This window comes from Chiloscyllium plagiosum, unplaced genomic scaffold (assembly GCF_037043375.1).
Source record: "Chiloscyllium plagiosum isolate Xiang-an unplaced genomic scaffold, Cpla_swu_hap1 HiC_scaffold_51, whole genome shotgun sequence".
NCBI lineage: Eukaryota > Metazoa > Chordata > Chondrichthyes > Orectolobiformes > Hemiscylliidae > Chiloscyllium > Chiloscyllium plagiosum.
Window position 1 is genome coordinate 38,799,398 of NW_028270189.1, and position 14,346 is coordinate 38,813,743.

Genomic DNA, 14,346 nt, shown 5'->3' on the forward strand with positions numbered 1-14,346 from the left:
CCCAAGTAGACACTGTGGCTAATCTGATTTGTCCAATCTGGATGCAGATTAAAATCACCCATGATCACAGATGTCTCCATATCATTAGCTTGGCTAATTTCCTGTTTAAGGAGAAAGTGAGGACAGCAGATGCTGGAGATCAGAGTTGAAAATGTGTTGCTGGAAAAGCGCAGCAGGTCAGGCAGCATCCAAGGAGCAGGAGAATCGATGTTTCGGGCGTGAGCCCTTCTTCAGGAATGCGGAAAGTGTGTCCAGCAGGCTAAGTTAAAAGGTAGGGAGGAGGGACTTGGGGAGGGTCGTTGGAAATGCGATAGGTGGAAGGAGGTCAAGGTGAGGGTGATAGGCCGGAGTGGGGGTGGGGGTGGAGAGGTGAGGAAGAAGATTGCAGGTTAGGAAGGCGGTGCTGATTTTGAGGGTTGGGACTGAGAAAAGGTGGGGGAAGGGGAAATGCGGAAACTGGAGAAATCTGAGTTCATCCCTTGTGGTTTGAGGGTTCCTAGGCGGAAGATGAGGCGCTCTTCCTCCAGCCGTCGTGTTGCTATGGTCTGGTGATGGAGGAGTCCAAGGACCTGCATGTCCTTGGTGGAGTGGGAGGGGGAGTTGAAGTGTTGAGCCACGGGGTGGTTGGGTTGGTTGGTCCGGGTGTCCCAAAGGTATTTTCTGAAACGTTCCGCAAGTAGGCGGCCTGTCGCCCCAATATAGAGGAGGCCACATCGGGTGCAGCGGATGCAGTAAATGATGTGTGTGGAGGTGCAGGTGAATTTGTAGAAGGATCCCTTGGGGCCTTGGAGGGAAGTGAGGGGGGAGGTGTGGGCTCAAGTTTTGCATTTCTTGCGGTTGCAGGGGAAGGTGCCAGGAGTGGAGGTTGGGTTGGTGGGGGGTGTGGACCTGACGAGGGAGTCTCGGAGGGAGTGGTCTTTTTGGAACGCTGATAGGGGAGGGGAGGGAAATATATCCCTGGTGGTGGGGTGGGGTCCGTTTGGAGGTGGCGGAAATGACGACGGATGATACGATGTATATGGAGGTTGGTGGGGTGGTAGGTGAGGGCCAGTAGGGTTCTGTCCTGATGGCGATTGGAGGGGCGGGGCTCAAGGGCGGAGGTGCGGGAAGTGGAGGAGATGCGGTGGAGGGCATCATCGAATTTCCTGTTTAATACTAATCCAACATGACCACTGCAGTCTGGGCGTCTCTGTATGACACCCACTAATGTTTTTGTCCTTTGGTATTTCACAGCTCCACAAACACAGACTCCACATTGTCGAAGCTAATGTCCTAAAAAGAGATGAGCAAAAATACGTGACCAGGAATTGAGATATTTCTGCTCAAATATTGATCTTGGTTTGATGCTAATTAGCCTTGTCAACTTTCAGTGAATTGCTTCGTAAAATCTGGGACCGCCAGCAAAAGGTGGTGAGCTAGAACATTTGTGGAATTGTTTTCTCAGTAAATGAACATAGATACATTTTGTTGAGTTTTTCACAGTAGATGACAGTGCTTCTCCAGCAGTTGGAAGTGAGGGCTGATAGTAGACCCTTCACCCAACACCTTCACTCATAAAACGTTAAGGCACACAAAAGATTGACTGAGGCTACTTAGTTTAACACCATTTATTGAAAAAAATGGTTGAGTGTTTAAAAAAGGATGTTATAGCAGAAAACTGAGAATGGCTTTATAAAATGGAAATGTTGCCTGATAAAAGTATTGGAATTCTTGGAGAAAATGGAGGAAACCGTGATTGTGATATGTTTTGATTTTCTGAAGGTGTTTGATAGCACCCATGCATAAGATTACTGAATAAGATAGGAGCCTTGGCTTTGGAGGTACTGTATTAACATGGAGAGAGGATCTTTGAAATCCCAATCAGAAAAGTTTGATTAAAAGTTTTATTGTACAGAATGCCAATCTGTGGAGTACCACATAAATCTGTTCTGGGGACAAACAAAATTTACAAAGTATTTTGATGACTTAGATGAGGAAAGTGAGTATATTGTAGGTAAGTTTGCGAATGACTCAAAAATTGGAGCGGAGACAAGTGGTGAGTATGACACAAAAAGAAGTTTGCGGAGGGATACAGATAGGACAAGAGAGTGAACAAGGAGCTTTGCATAATAATGTAATGTGGATTAAATAAATGAAAACAGACATAAACAGTGAAGTTATGCATTTTAACGGGCAAGATAGAGATTGAATTCAGAAATCTACAAGGAGTCAGCATCTCCGAACCACAAAAAGTTAGCTTTTAATTTCAACTGTCAATAAGAATGGCAAATGTCATGTTGGGGTTTGTTTAAAAACTCATGGAATATTGAGATTAGGAACAGTCAGATAGAGCAGCTAATGTGTGGCTGAGGAGCTGCTGCAGGGATTAGGATTCCCATTTTTCAATCACTGGGATCTCTTCAGGGATAGAAATGACCTGTATAAGAGGGAGCTGAATTGGAAGGGGACCGATATTCTTGTGGGGAAATTTGCTAGCAGTATGCTGAAGGTTTTAAACTAGTAAGGGGGGTGGTGGGAACCAACAAGATAGTGAGAAAAGAGAAATGTTTGAGATGAGATGTGGTGAGCAATTCTAGGGGTCGAGGCAGACAAGAGTTTGGCAAGAGCGAGGTAAGACTGCGAAACTGCATTTACTTCGATGCAAGAGGCCTGACATGTGAGACAGATGAACATGGGGCATAGATGGGAATGTGGGACAAGGATATCATTACCATTACAGAAACGTGGCTCAGGGATGAACAGGACTGGCAGCTTAATGTTCCAGGACATAGATGCTGTAGAATGTATAGACAGAGGAGCAAGAGAGGAGATGGAGTGGTGTTTTTGGTTAGAAAGAACATTACAGCTGGATGTAGAGAGGATATGTCTTGGAGACTGCCCAGTGAAGTTATATGGATGAAACTTAAAAATAAGAAAGAGGTGATGACCTTGCTGGGATTGTAAAATGGGCCTCCTAATAGTCAGTGGGAAATTTACAAGCGATTATGCTATCTGTAAGAAAAAAGGATAATGGTAGGGAATTTTAACTTTCCAAACAGAGTTTGGGATAGTGTTAAGATCTTGGAATGTGGAGAAATTGGTTAAGTGTGTACAAGAAAACGTTGTTATTCAATATGTGGATGCACCTACGAGACAGTTTGCAACACTTGACCTTCTGTTGGGAACCAAGGCAGGGCAAGTGACTGAGGTGTTCATAGGGGTAGGCTTCAGGGAAAGTGATCATAATTCTATTGGTTTAATAATAATGATGAGAAAGGATAACATTGATTTAAAAATGAAAGTTTCAAATTAGAGTGTAGCCAGTTTCGATGGTATTAGACTTTGAGAAGTTGGTTGAGGGAGGTTATTCACAGGTAAAGGGACAGCTGACAAGTGGGAGGCCTTTAAGAATGAGACAATGAGAGTTCAGTGATGGTATGTTTCTGTTTGTGTGAAGGGCAAGGCATGGGAAAAGCTCAATGATGAGGGAAATTGCAACTCCTGTCCAGAAAAAGAAGGGACCATTCATCAGATATAGACAGCTGGGATTGAGTGATCCTGAGAAGGGTATAAGGGCAGTAGGAGTATACATAAACAGGAAATCATGAGGGGAAAAATGGGGACATAAAATTGCTTTGGCAAATAGAATTAAGGAGAATACGAAAAGATTCTAAAATTATTTTAAGCTTAAAAGAATAACTAAGTACAGAATACAGGCTTTAAAGATCAACATGGCTTTCTTGCATGTAACCACAGGAGATGGCAGAGACACTGAGCAAATATTTTGCATCAATATTTACAGTAGACAGGAGCATGGGAGCTAAGAAACTTGGGAAATAAATAATGAGTTCTTTAAAATGAGTTCATTTTACAGAAAAGGAGGTGTTGGAAGTCTTAAAGTAGAAAAATGGAAATAAATCCTGGAGACCTGATTAGATATTTCCCAGAACTTTGTGGGAAGCTAGGAAAGAGATTCCTGGTCCCCTTGCTGAGATATTTGTATCGTTGATAATCATAGATGAGATGCAAGAAGACTGGAGAGTGACTAATGTGGCAGCATTATTGAAGAAAGTTGTATGGAAAAACAAGGGAACCATAAACTGGTGAGCCTTTCACTCCAGAGACGCTGCCAGACCTTCTGAGCATTTCCAGCAGTTTCTGCTTTTGTTTCTGATACACAGCATCCACAGCTCTTTCAGTTTTTATTTAGTAGTTAGAGAGCATTACGTTTTGAATTGGAGGCCTGTTAGAACATAACAACATCCGAACATAAGAAATACAATCAGGAGTAGGCCATCTGACTCCATGAGTCAGCTCTGCCTTTCAATAACATCATGGATCATCTTTCAATGGACTGAGACTCCACTTACCCACTGCTCACGATAACCCTTCATTTCTTTACTGTTCACAAATCTATCTTCACCTTTAAAAGATTCAACAGGTTAGCCTCAGCTGCTTCACTAGGCAAGGGATTCCAGAGATTCACAACCCTTTGGGTGAAGACGTTGGCTTGACCAGCTATCCTTAGTAGCCACACACGCAGATGACAAGCAACATGAGTTCGACTGGGACAACACTACTATTGGGACAAGCCAAACAGAGAACAGCCAGGAAATTCCTAGAGGCATGGCATTCATCCACAGATTCAATCAATAAGCACATCGACCTGGACCCAATACACCGGCCACTGCAGTGGACAGCTGGAACTGACAACCGGAAGCGGCAGATACAAACCACTATAAATGCCGGAGGAAACATCACAGAAGCGCTTCACAGGAGTCTCCCAAGCACTTAGGATGTCACCTAGACAGGGGACGAAACGTCTGCAACACAAATTCCCAGCTCGGCGAACAGAACCACAACAACGAGCACCCGAGCTACAAATCTTCTCCCAAACTTTGAGCCTCCCTGCTTCTGTCTTATCTATCGCATTTATAATTTTACAATCCCCTCCCCCATTCTTCTGAATTCCAATGAGTATAATCCCAGTCTGCTCATAAGCCAACCCCCTCATTTCCAGAATCAACGTAGTCAAACTCCTCAGGAAACCCCACCCCAGTGCCATCTCATGTAAGGCGATGAAAAGTGTACAGAGTACTCCAGGCGTGGCCACACCAGCGCCCTATACAGCTCCAGCAGAAAGTCCGAATTTTAACCTCTATCCACTGCCAATGAAGGACATTATTCCATTTGCCTTCCTAATTAGCTACTGGACTTGCAAACCAGACTTTTGTGTTTCATGCACAGGAACACCCAGGTCCCCCTGCACAGCAACATTCTGTAATTTTTCACCATTTTAAAGTAGACCACTTTGTTATTATTCCTACCAAAATGGATGACCTCATGTTTACTAACATTGTACTCCATCTGCTAGACCCTTGCCCACTCCCTTAACCTGTCTATATCCTTCTGCACACTTTGCTCTATCACTCATTTAAGTGGCTTCTGCGAACTACAACACACTACACTTGGTCTCTAACTCGAAGCAATCTCCCTGAATTGTAAACAATTGCAGTCCCAACAATTGTAAACAGTTACATTCTCAACACTGATCCCTGAGACACATCACTAGCCACTGATTGTCAACCAGAAAAACACCCATTTATCCCCACCTTTTGCGTTCTGTTAGTTAACCATTCTTCTGTCCATGCTAATGCATTGCCCATAACACTGTGCATCTTTATCTTATGCAGCAGCCTTTTGTGCAGCACCTTGCTGAATGCCTTTTGGAAATCCAGATACACCACGTTCACCAGTTCCCCATTGTCTACCACGCTCATTATAACCTCAAAGAATTCCAATAAATCAGTTAAAGATGACTTGCCTTTCATGGACCCAAGCTTCATTAAATAAATGTTGGTGTTGCATTTTTGTAAGGCAAACCAGGACAGGACTAATACAATTAATGGCTGGGCCTTGGGGAGTGTTGCTGAGCAAAGAAACCAAAGGGTGCAGATGCATCATTCCTTGAAAGTGGAGTTGCAGGGAGACAGGGTGGGGAAAAAGGTGTTTGGCACTCTTTCATTCATTGGTCATAATGTTAAGTGTAGGAGTCGAGATGTCATGTCTCAGCTGTACAGAACATTTGTGAGGCCACATTTAGAATTATTATAGACAAATCTGGCTGACCGTTTCTATGAAGGATTTTGTGAAAGTTGAGAGGGTGTAGAAAAGATTTCCAAGAATGATGCTGGAACTGGAGTGTTTAAGGTATAAGCTGAGGCTGAATAGGCTGGGGCTTCTCTTTTCTCTTCAGTGAGAGAAAAGGAGGCTAAGGAGTGGCCTGAACAAAACTTATAAAATCATGCGGGATATTGATATGATGAATAATCAAGGCCTTTTTCCTCGAGCGGGAGAGTCCAAAACTAGAGGACAGCGGTTTAACGTGAGAGGAGATACGTTTGAAAAGAACCTGTGGGGTAACCTTTTCATGTGTATGTGTGGAAAAAGCTGCCAGTGGTAGTGGTGGAGGCGGGTTCAATTACTGCATTTAAAAGGCACTTGGATGGGTGTATGAACAGGTAACATTTAGAGGAAGATTGGCCAAATGTTTGGCAAATGGTACTCAGTCAGATTGGGATATCTGGTCAGTACAGTTGGACCGAAGGGTCTGTTTCTGTGCTGGATATCTATATGACTATAATGTTTGTTAAAACTGAAAAGAAGCTGTATTCTTACCACAGCTGGAATACTGTGACCTGTTCTTGGGACTCATATCACAAAGAAAAGGTACACTGGACAGAGAGACAATCCACACGAGGTTTAGTCGACTGATCCTAAAGATGGAGGGACTGTCTTGAGAGTCGAGATTGAGTCGTTTGGGCCTATACTCATTAGAACATAGAAGATTCAGTACTGACATTCTGAAACATCTATTATTTTCAGGAAACTTGATGGTGTAAATGCAGAAATGTTGTTTCCCCTTGTGGGAGAGTTTCGGACCAGGGAGTAGAATCTCTGAATTAGAGGTCACAAATTTCGGGCAGAAGAGAATTTTGTCTCCCACAATGTAGAGAATTTGTGGAATTCTTTACCACAGAAAACTGTCGAGGTTGGGTCATTCAGTATTTTGAAGGCGGAAATGGACAGATTTTGATTGGTAATTGAATCAATGCTGACAGTTAAAACGCTAGAAAGTGGAGGTGAGGGTTATCAGTTCAGCCATGATGTCATTGTTTGGAAGACCAAACCCCATTGGCTGAACAGGCTGCTTCTGGTTCCCTATCATTCATCTTTGCTCTAAGTTGGTCTTTTCAGAATTAGCTCGGCCTCATTTAAATTAACCTCCATTTCATGTTTGAAGCCCAGTTGCTTCAATGCCTCCTCATCATGAAAAAAGACAGGGATTGCCTTTCTCCCTGTTTGATGGCATTGCATTCTGCCTCTAATGCAGTGACTGCATTTAAATTCCTCCAGTTCTGTTGAATATTTGTCAAACACAACCACAGCTGTCACAGAAAAGGTTAAAGACAGATCAAAACTACATTTAAACTACCATATCAAACGCATTGTCGGTATGCATTGCATGGAATACACACATTGCATATTAAAGGTCTCTCTGCACTTATCCATTAAACACTGCAAGGGTTGTTCATAGATGATTTGCTTATGTGTGTATGTATGTCTGTGCCTATAGATGATAATCTACTTGTATAACAAAGTTTTGATGCATTGTGTTGTTCCCTTTTTATTCTGGTATCAAGCATTTCAAAATCAGAATGACAGTGGGTAGGAGTTCAAGCCCCTTTACACGGCTACATCAAATGTTTTCTGTGATTGTACAGCTCATGTAATGTGCTGGGTAAATCTCCCTCTATATTGTGCTGTCCAATGCAAACATGTCAAATACATTTTGGTTTAGACACAGTATAGATCCGCATCCAGGATTCCCGAAAAAAAACCCTCCCAGAGCAGGTACAACACAGAGTCGACACAGAATAAATCACCCTCTACAATATTAAACATTCCATGAGATGTGCAGTAAAAGTTAATTATAGACTAAATATGCATTGCACTGAACCATTAAACATTCCTCAGCCAAGAATAATACTGCTGAGTTACAATGAAAACACTATCACAGTAAAGTCTTTCCGATCAAGCATTTCCAGATCACTCAATACTCAGACAGATTTTTGAGAAAATCTGGTTGTACTGACTCAAATCTCTCGAAAGAAATGGATGAATTTGGCTGAGAGCATATGTTGGTGAGGTGTTGGCTTCATGTTATTAAGGAAAACGTTGTCCGATTGTGGAGAGGCAAAACAAGGCATCAGATATAAAGGAAAATGGGGTGAGGCAGGAGGGGAAGAGAGAAAAAGAGAGACAGAAATATTAGCTGTGCCAATGTATCACTTAATTATAGTTTTTTTTGACTAAACATGACAATTGATACCTCTGTCATTCAACAATTATACAAATTATGTATTAAAAAGTCCTAACATCAATTAGTATTGGAATCCATTGAGTTATTTGCATTTTTTCCACAATTCGTGTGCTGTGCTTGTGGGGAAATATAAATTGCGGTTTTGTTGTTCTGTAATTTATTCTGAGAATTCTATTTCTGTGTTTATTTACATAAATGCTTAATTGGTTTCAATGAAGTGATGGGGACAGCAAAGCCAGATGAAAGAAGTGATTTGTTGGTAAGATTCAAATCGAAACAAGTTTATTTTAAGAATGGTGACCATTTTCAGAAGTGAATACCAATTTATGAAGACGAATTGCAAAAGATTTTATTTATTTCTGAATGATAAACACAATTTAAAACTTTTATTTAGGTTAAATATTCAGTGCTGGAAATTCTGCAATTAAACTTCAATGTTGAACTGGATCTACTCTGAATGTCGCTGCTGAAAATGTGTTGCTTATGCCTGAAATGTCGATTCTCCTGCTCCTTGGATGCTGCCTGACCTGCTGCACTTTTCCAGCAACACATTTTCAGCTCTGATCTCCAGCATCTGCAGTCCTCACTTTCTCCTACTCTGAATGTCCCACTAATTTATATTGTAGTCCGTTTAGACGGTGCAACATCACTCAAAGTGCATTTTAGAATATTCACATGAAATACTTGAAATGACATCAGGAACTGCGCAACAATTACATTTAATTGATATAGTTGTTGTGAGGTTTTGTTACACATATCACTTTCTGGTAAGGGTCAGCAATGAGTCCCTATCCCCAACTGCCCATTCAATAGCTTGCTAAAGCCACTTCAGAACACAGTGGGTCTGGAATCTCATGTTGGCCAGACCATGGAAAGGTGACAGATGCCTTGTCGTTCGTGAACCAGCTGTTTTTGTATTTTCCCATTGACTCGGGTGACATGGTCACCATTTGGCTTTCTTTCCAATTCCAGGCTTTCTTTGAATTCAAATTTCACCCTGGGCAAACGATGGTATTCCAAACCCCGTCCATTCAGCATCAAACTGGAGTTTGGGAATATTGGTGTCATGGTGTCACCGCTGTGAGCCTAATATTGGGAATGCACAGAAAGCAGTCACAAACAGAAATGCAATCAATCTGACACTTTACCTGATGAACAAATATTGGAGTGCAATACTGGCAAGAACTCTCCTGCTGTTCACAGCAACATCACAGGAGACTTTGCATCCAATCATCAATCTAAACTGTGTACCGGACTCTGTCTGAAGAGCCTGACTCACCATAATTTGCATTTTTTGAATTCTTCACTGACTTATGAAAACGTTAGTCACATATCCCAAGAAGGTGCTCATCAGCTACCTTTTTGAAGGCCTGCTCCTCGGATGCTGCCTGATCTGCTGTGCTTTTCCAGCACTACACTCACAACTCTGATCTCCAGCACCTGCAGTGCTCACTTTCTCCTGATGGGTTTCTTAGTCAGGTTCGGCACAGGAAAGGACCATCACCTTATTGTTGAACGGGTAGGGCAGGCCAGGTAGGAAGGTCAGACGACCTCCTCTGAAGGACAATACTGAACCATGTAACATGCTTCAAACCTTTGGTAGGTCTGTGATTATCGTTCATTATTCCAGCATTTTCATTTCATACTCTTTTATTAATTGAAGCTACCATGGTAGGGACTGATTCTGGAACTTGACTCCAAACCTTTTGATTGCTTATTACATACTCATAATGCCTCCTCAACCACTTTATCAAACTGTCATGTTAGCTTCAATGAGTTTTTTATTAACTCATGGAACATGGTGGTTGCTTTTAGTTGTCCGTAGTTGTCTTTCAGCAGATGGCAGTAAGCTGCCTTTCTGAAATAACATGTTCCAAAATGGCCTGAGGAAGGGAATTCCAGATTTTGACCCAATTACAGTAAAGGATCGGTGACATATTTCCATGTCAGGATGCCGAGTGTTTTAGAGAGGAGCTTACAGTGGTGCTGTTCCCATGTATCTGCTGCTCCTGTCCTTCGAGATGCAAGTGGTAGTGGGAAGGTACTGTCTCAGGAAGTGGCTAAGTTACTGCAGTGTAGTATTTTAGATAGTGCATATGGCAGGTACTAAGAATCAGATTTGGAGGCAATGGACGCTTGTGGATGTGTTGCTGATCAAGTGGGATGCTTTGTCCTGGACAATGCCAAGCTTCTTGAGTGCAGTTGAAGCTGTTCCTATCCAGTCAAGGGGCGAGCTGTGCTATTAGCCTCCTGACCTCTGTCTCTTAGACAGTCAATTGGCTTTGCGAGTCAGGAGGGTGAGTTACTCGCTGCAGTATTCCTAGCCTCCGGCCTGCTCGTACAACCATTGTATTTATATGGAGTGTCCAGCTCAATTTCTAATGAACAATAAAACCCAGGGTGTCGATGGTGAGGGATTCAGTGATGGTAACACTATTGAATGTCAAGGGGTTTTGGTTAGGTTGTCTCTTATTATCAATGGTCATTGTCTCGCAGCTTTGTGGTGTGAATGCTATGTGCCACTTGTCAGCTCAAGTCTGGATATTGTCCACATTTTGTTGTGTTTGAATGTGGGCTGAGGAGTCACTAAAAAGTGCGAGATTAATGCAGATTTCACTTCTGACCTTCTGATGGAGGGAAGGTCATTGCTGAAGCAGCTGAACATGATTGTGCCAAGGACACTTTCTTCAGGAACTCCAACAGAGATTTGCTTTGGCTGAGACGACTGCCCTCTAACAAGCAGAGCCATCTTTCAATGTGTGAGGTATGACTGCAGGCAGCAGGGAGGTTGTCACCTGATACCCATTGAACCCAGTTTTGCGAGGCTCCATAATATCACCCTCTGTCGAATGTGACCTTAATGTGAAGGGCTGTCACTCTCCCCTCATTTCTGGAATTCAGTTCTTTGTCCATGTTTAAATCAAGTCTGTAATTCAGACATGAGCTGAGTAGGCCTTGCGTAACCCACATTTACGCAGGTTATTGCTGAGCTAGTGCTGCTTGATAGCACCTCCCTACATCTAACTCATGATTGAGCATGGACTGATGGGGCAGTAATTCGCCAGGGTGGTTTGACCTATTTTCTGTGCACAGGATGTGCCTGGCCCATTTTCCACATTGTCCATGCCAGTGTTTAAGCTGTACCGGGATTGCTTGGCTAGCACAAGTCATCAGTATTATTGCCAAAATTTTGTCAGGCTCCATAGCATTTGCAGTAACCCCTGCAGCCACCCCCCCCTCCCACCGGCCAACAGTGCCTTGATTTCACATGGAGAGAGGCGAATTCCCTGCTGACAGGTAGCTGTGATATTGGTGATCTATGAAAGATGCCGAGATGGATCAGACAATTGGCACTTCTGGCTGAAGATTGCTGTGAATGCTTCAGCCTTAACTTTTGTGCTGATGTGTTGTGCTCTCCAAAGCAGAGCAAGGAAATATCTGTGGAGCTTATTCCTTCAATGAGTTGTTTAATTATCAACTTTAATTCATGTCTTGATGTGGCAGCACTGTGGGCTCAGACCCCTGTTTCCTGAAAGAATGGTCTAGGTACAATATCTCCAGACTATAATTCCAACCCCCACTCCATAATGTGGATATTCACAACAGAAGATTGCTTATCCTTTGTATTGTGTAGATTCCAACAATGCATCGTATATTCGCTTAAATTGTTAGTCTCGAAAATACTTTACTTCACAGACTTTAGGATATAATGTTCTGTTTTCAATTCTTCTCTCCGACAGGCAAGGCCATCGATGTCACACTGGCTTTCCTCCTCACTAATTGCAAAACCAAACGTTTTTCACCTCATCTTTGAACTTACTGATGAAAATTGCTACATTCTTGACTAGACCGTTCATATACGCTGCAAACATCAAAGGATCCAGCAACCAGTCATGTAGTAAGCCACTGGACACAAGATGTCTTCACAATGACTACCTTCGACCATTACCTTCTGCCAACAAATAAACCTTCGAATCATTTGCCAAACTGCACCAGATCCCATGAACCCTTACCATATTAAAGATGCAAGATCTGGTCAAAAACCTGATTGAAGTCAAGAAGCATTACATCCACTTTTTACACCCGATGTTACATCTCATTGCCTCTCCGGAAAACAGAATCAACCACTTCCGATATGATATCACTTCCACCAAAGCCATGCTGAATTTTATTGCTTAAACCTTACAATTCCAACTTTTAATGAATGCTGTCTCTTAGATTTACTTATTAACTTCCCTCAAGCTTTCTACTTTTAAACATAGGTTTATGAGTGAAACTACACATTGTCACTTAGCTCCTTTCACCCGATGACAACTCTTCTTATCTCTCTGACAGATAATTTACTCTAGCTGAAATAATCTTGTGTCTCTTCTGTTTCATTCTGGGAAATGGGAATGGAATTGAATACAGTGTTGAAACCAACAGCAATCTGTCCGTTTGTTCTTGACACTGTCAGTGTGTGTTCCCCCTCAGAGGCAGGAAGACTTTGTGCTGATAATACGGAAAGTAGCGCCTGATGTATCATTCTCAGCTGGCACACAACTTCCTGTTTCTCTGTGCCAGCAGTAAGCCACACATCTCCGTTCTGATCAGAAAATAAACCCGGGGGATGCAATCTAGCGGAAACATCTGCCAATGTGGCCTATATCAGGACACAGAGTGTGAAGTGATCACATTGAAGTGACATTTGCAAATTGACCTTTTGATCTCTGTTTCGCGGTCTGATTCCAGGACATCATTGGACGAGTCTCTCGACCATCTAACAAGCTCATTCGATTCACTAACGTTTGGGACGTATCGACATGCACCTTGTCATGTCTTTGATCTTGTACTATTTGTTACTCTCTTTTCAGATTTAATGTTCCCAGTTTTTGATTCTGTCTTCTGTATCCATCACCTTCCCAGCCGAATACATTCTGTTTGATCTGTTTCCTAAATTTTGATCAACTAAACAAATAATACAGTTTTGTACAGACAGGTATGTTGGTGTGTCAGATTAACGGAATCAATATATGGAGATATCAGCTTGGCTGTATCTAACTCTGACCGACATTGAATTCAAATAAAGCACAGCACTGTATGGTTTCAATCTTTGCAAATCCTCTCTCTTTGAAAGAGCTTGTTCTAACGGTTAATTATTTTCTTGATTATTTCAGAAACTATGACTAAAAATCCCTATTTTTAACAAAGTTTCAAATATTATTAAAAGTTGCAGCCCTGGCATTTCCTACAGTGAGCTTTGTGGTGTTTAAATGTTCTGGTCAAAATTTGCTTCAAGCAGAAGACTTAAACATTGGTTCTCCGAGTTCCCAGCCATTGCACTTGCAGTTCCATAATAACTGCAAGCTATTGCTAAGCCCCAGAGAGAACAGAATGTCCAGGCCCCGTACACATCCAAACGCCATGATGTCGGCCTCGAAGCCCTCCGTTTCTTCCTGTCACGCCAAACCAAGCAGTACATGCTCAACCTCAACTACATTTCCTTTCAATCCTCCCACTTCTCCAAACCAAAGGGGTAGCCATGGACACCTGTATGGACCCCAGCTATGCCTGCCTCTTCGTCAGATATGTGGAACAGTCAATCTTCCACAGCTACACCGTATCATTGCCCATCTTTACCACTGCTACATTGATGACTGTATCAACGCCACCTCATGCTAGCACAAGGAGATTGAACAGTTCATCAACTTTACTGAAGCCTTCCACCCTGACCTAAACTTCACAGGGACCATCTCGGACACCTCCCTCCCTTTCCTAGACCTCTCCACCTCTATCTCCAGTGACCGACTAAACATTTACTGCAAGCCCACTGACTCCCACAGCTACCTGGGCTACACTCCTCCCACCTGACCTCCGGTAAAAATGCCATCCCTTATTGTCAATACCTCTGCCTCCACCGCACCTGCTCCCAGGAGGACCAGTTCCACCATAAAACATCCCAGATAACCTCCTTTTTCAAAGACTGCAATTTCCCCTCCCATGTG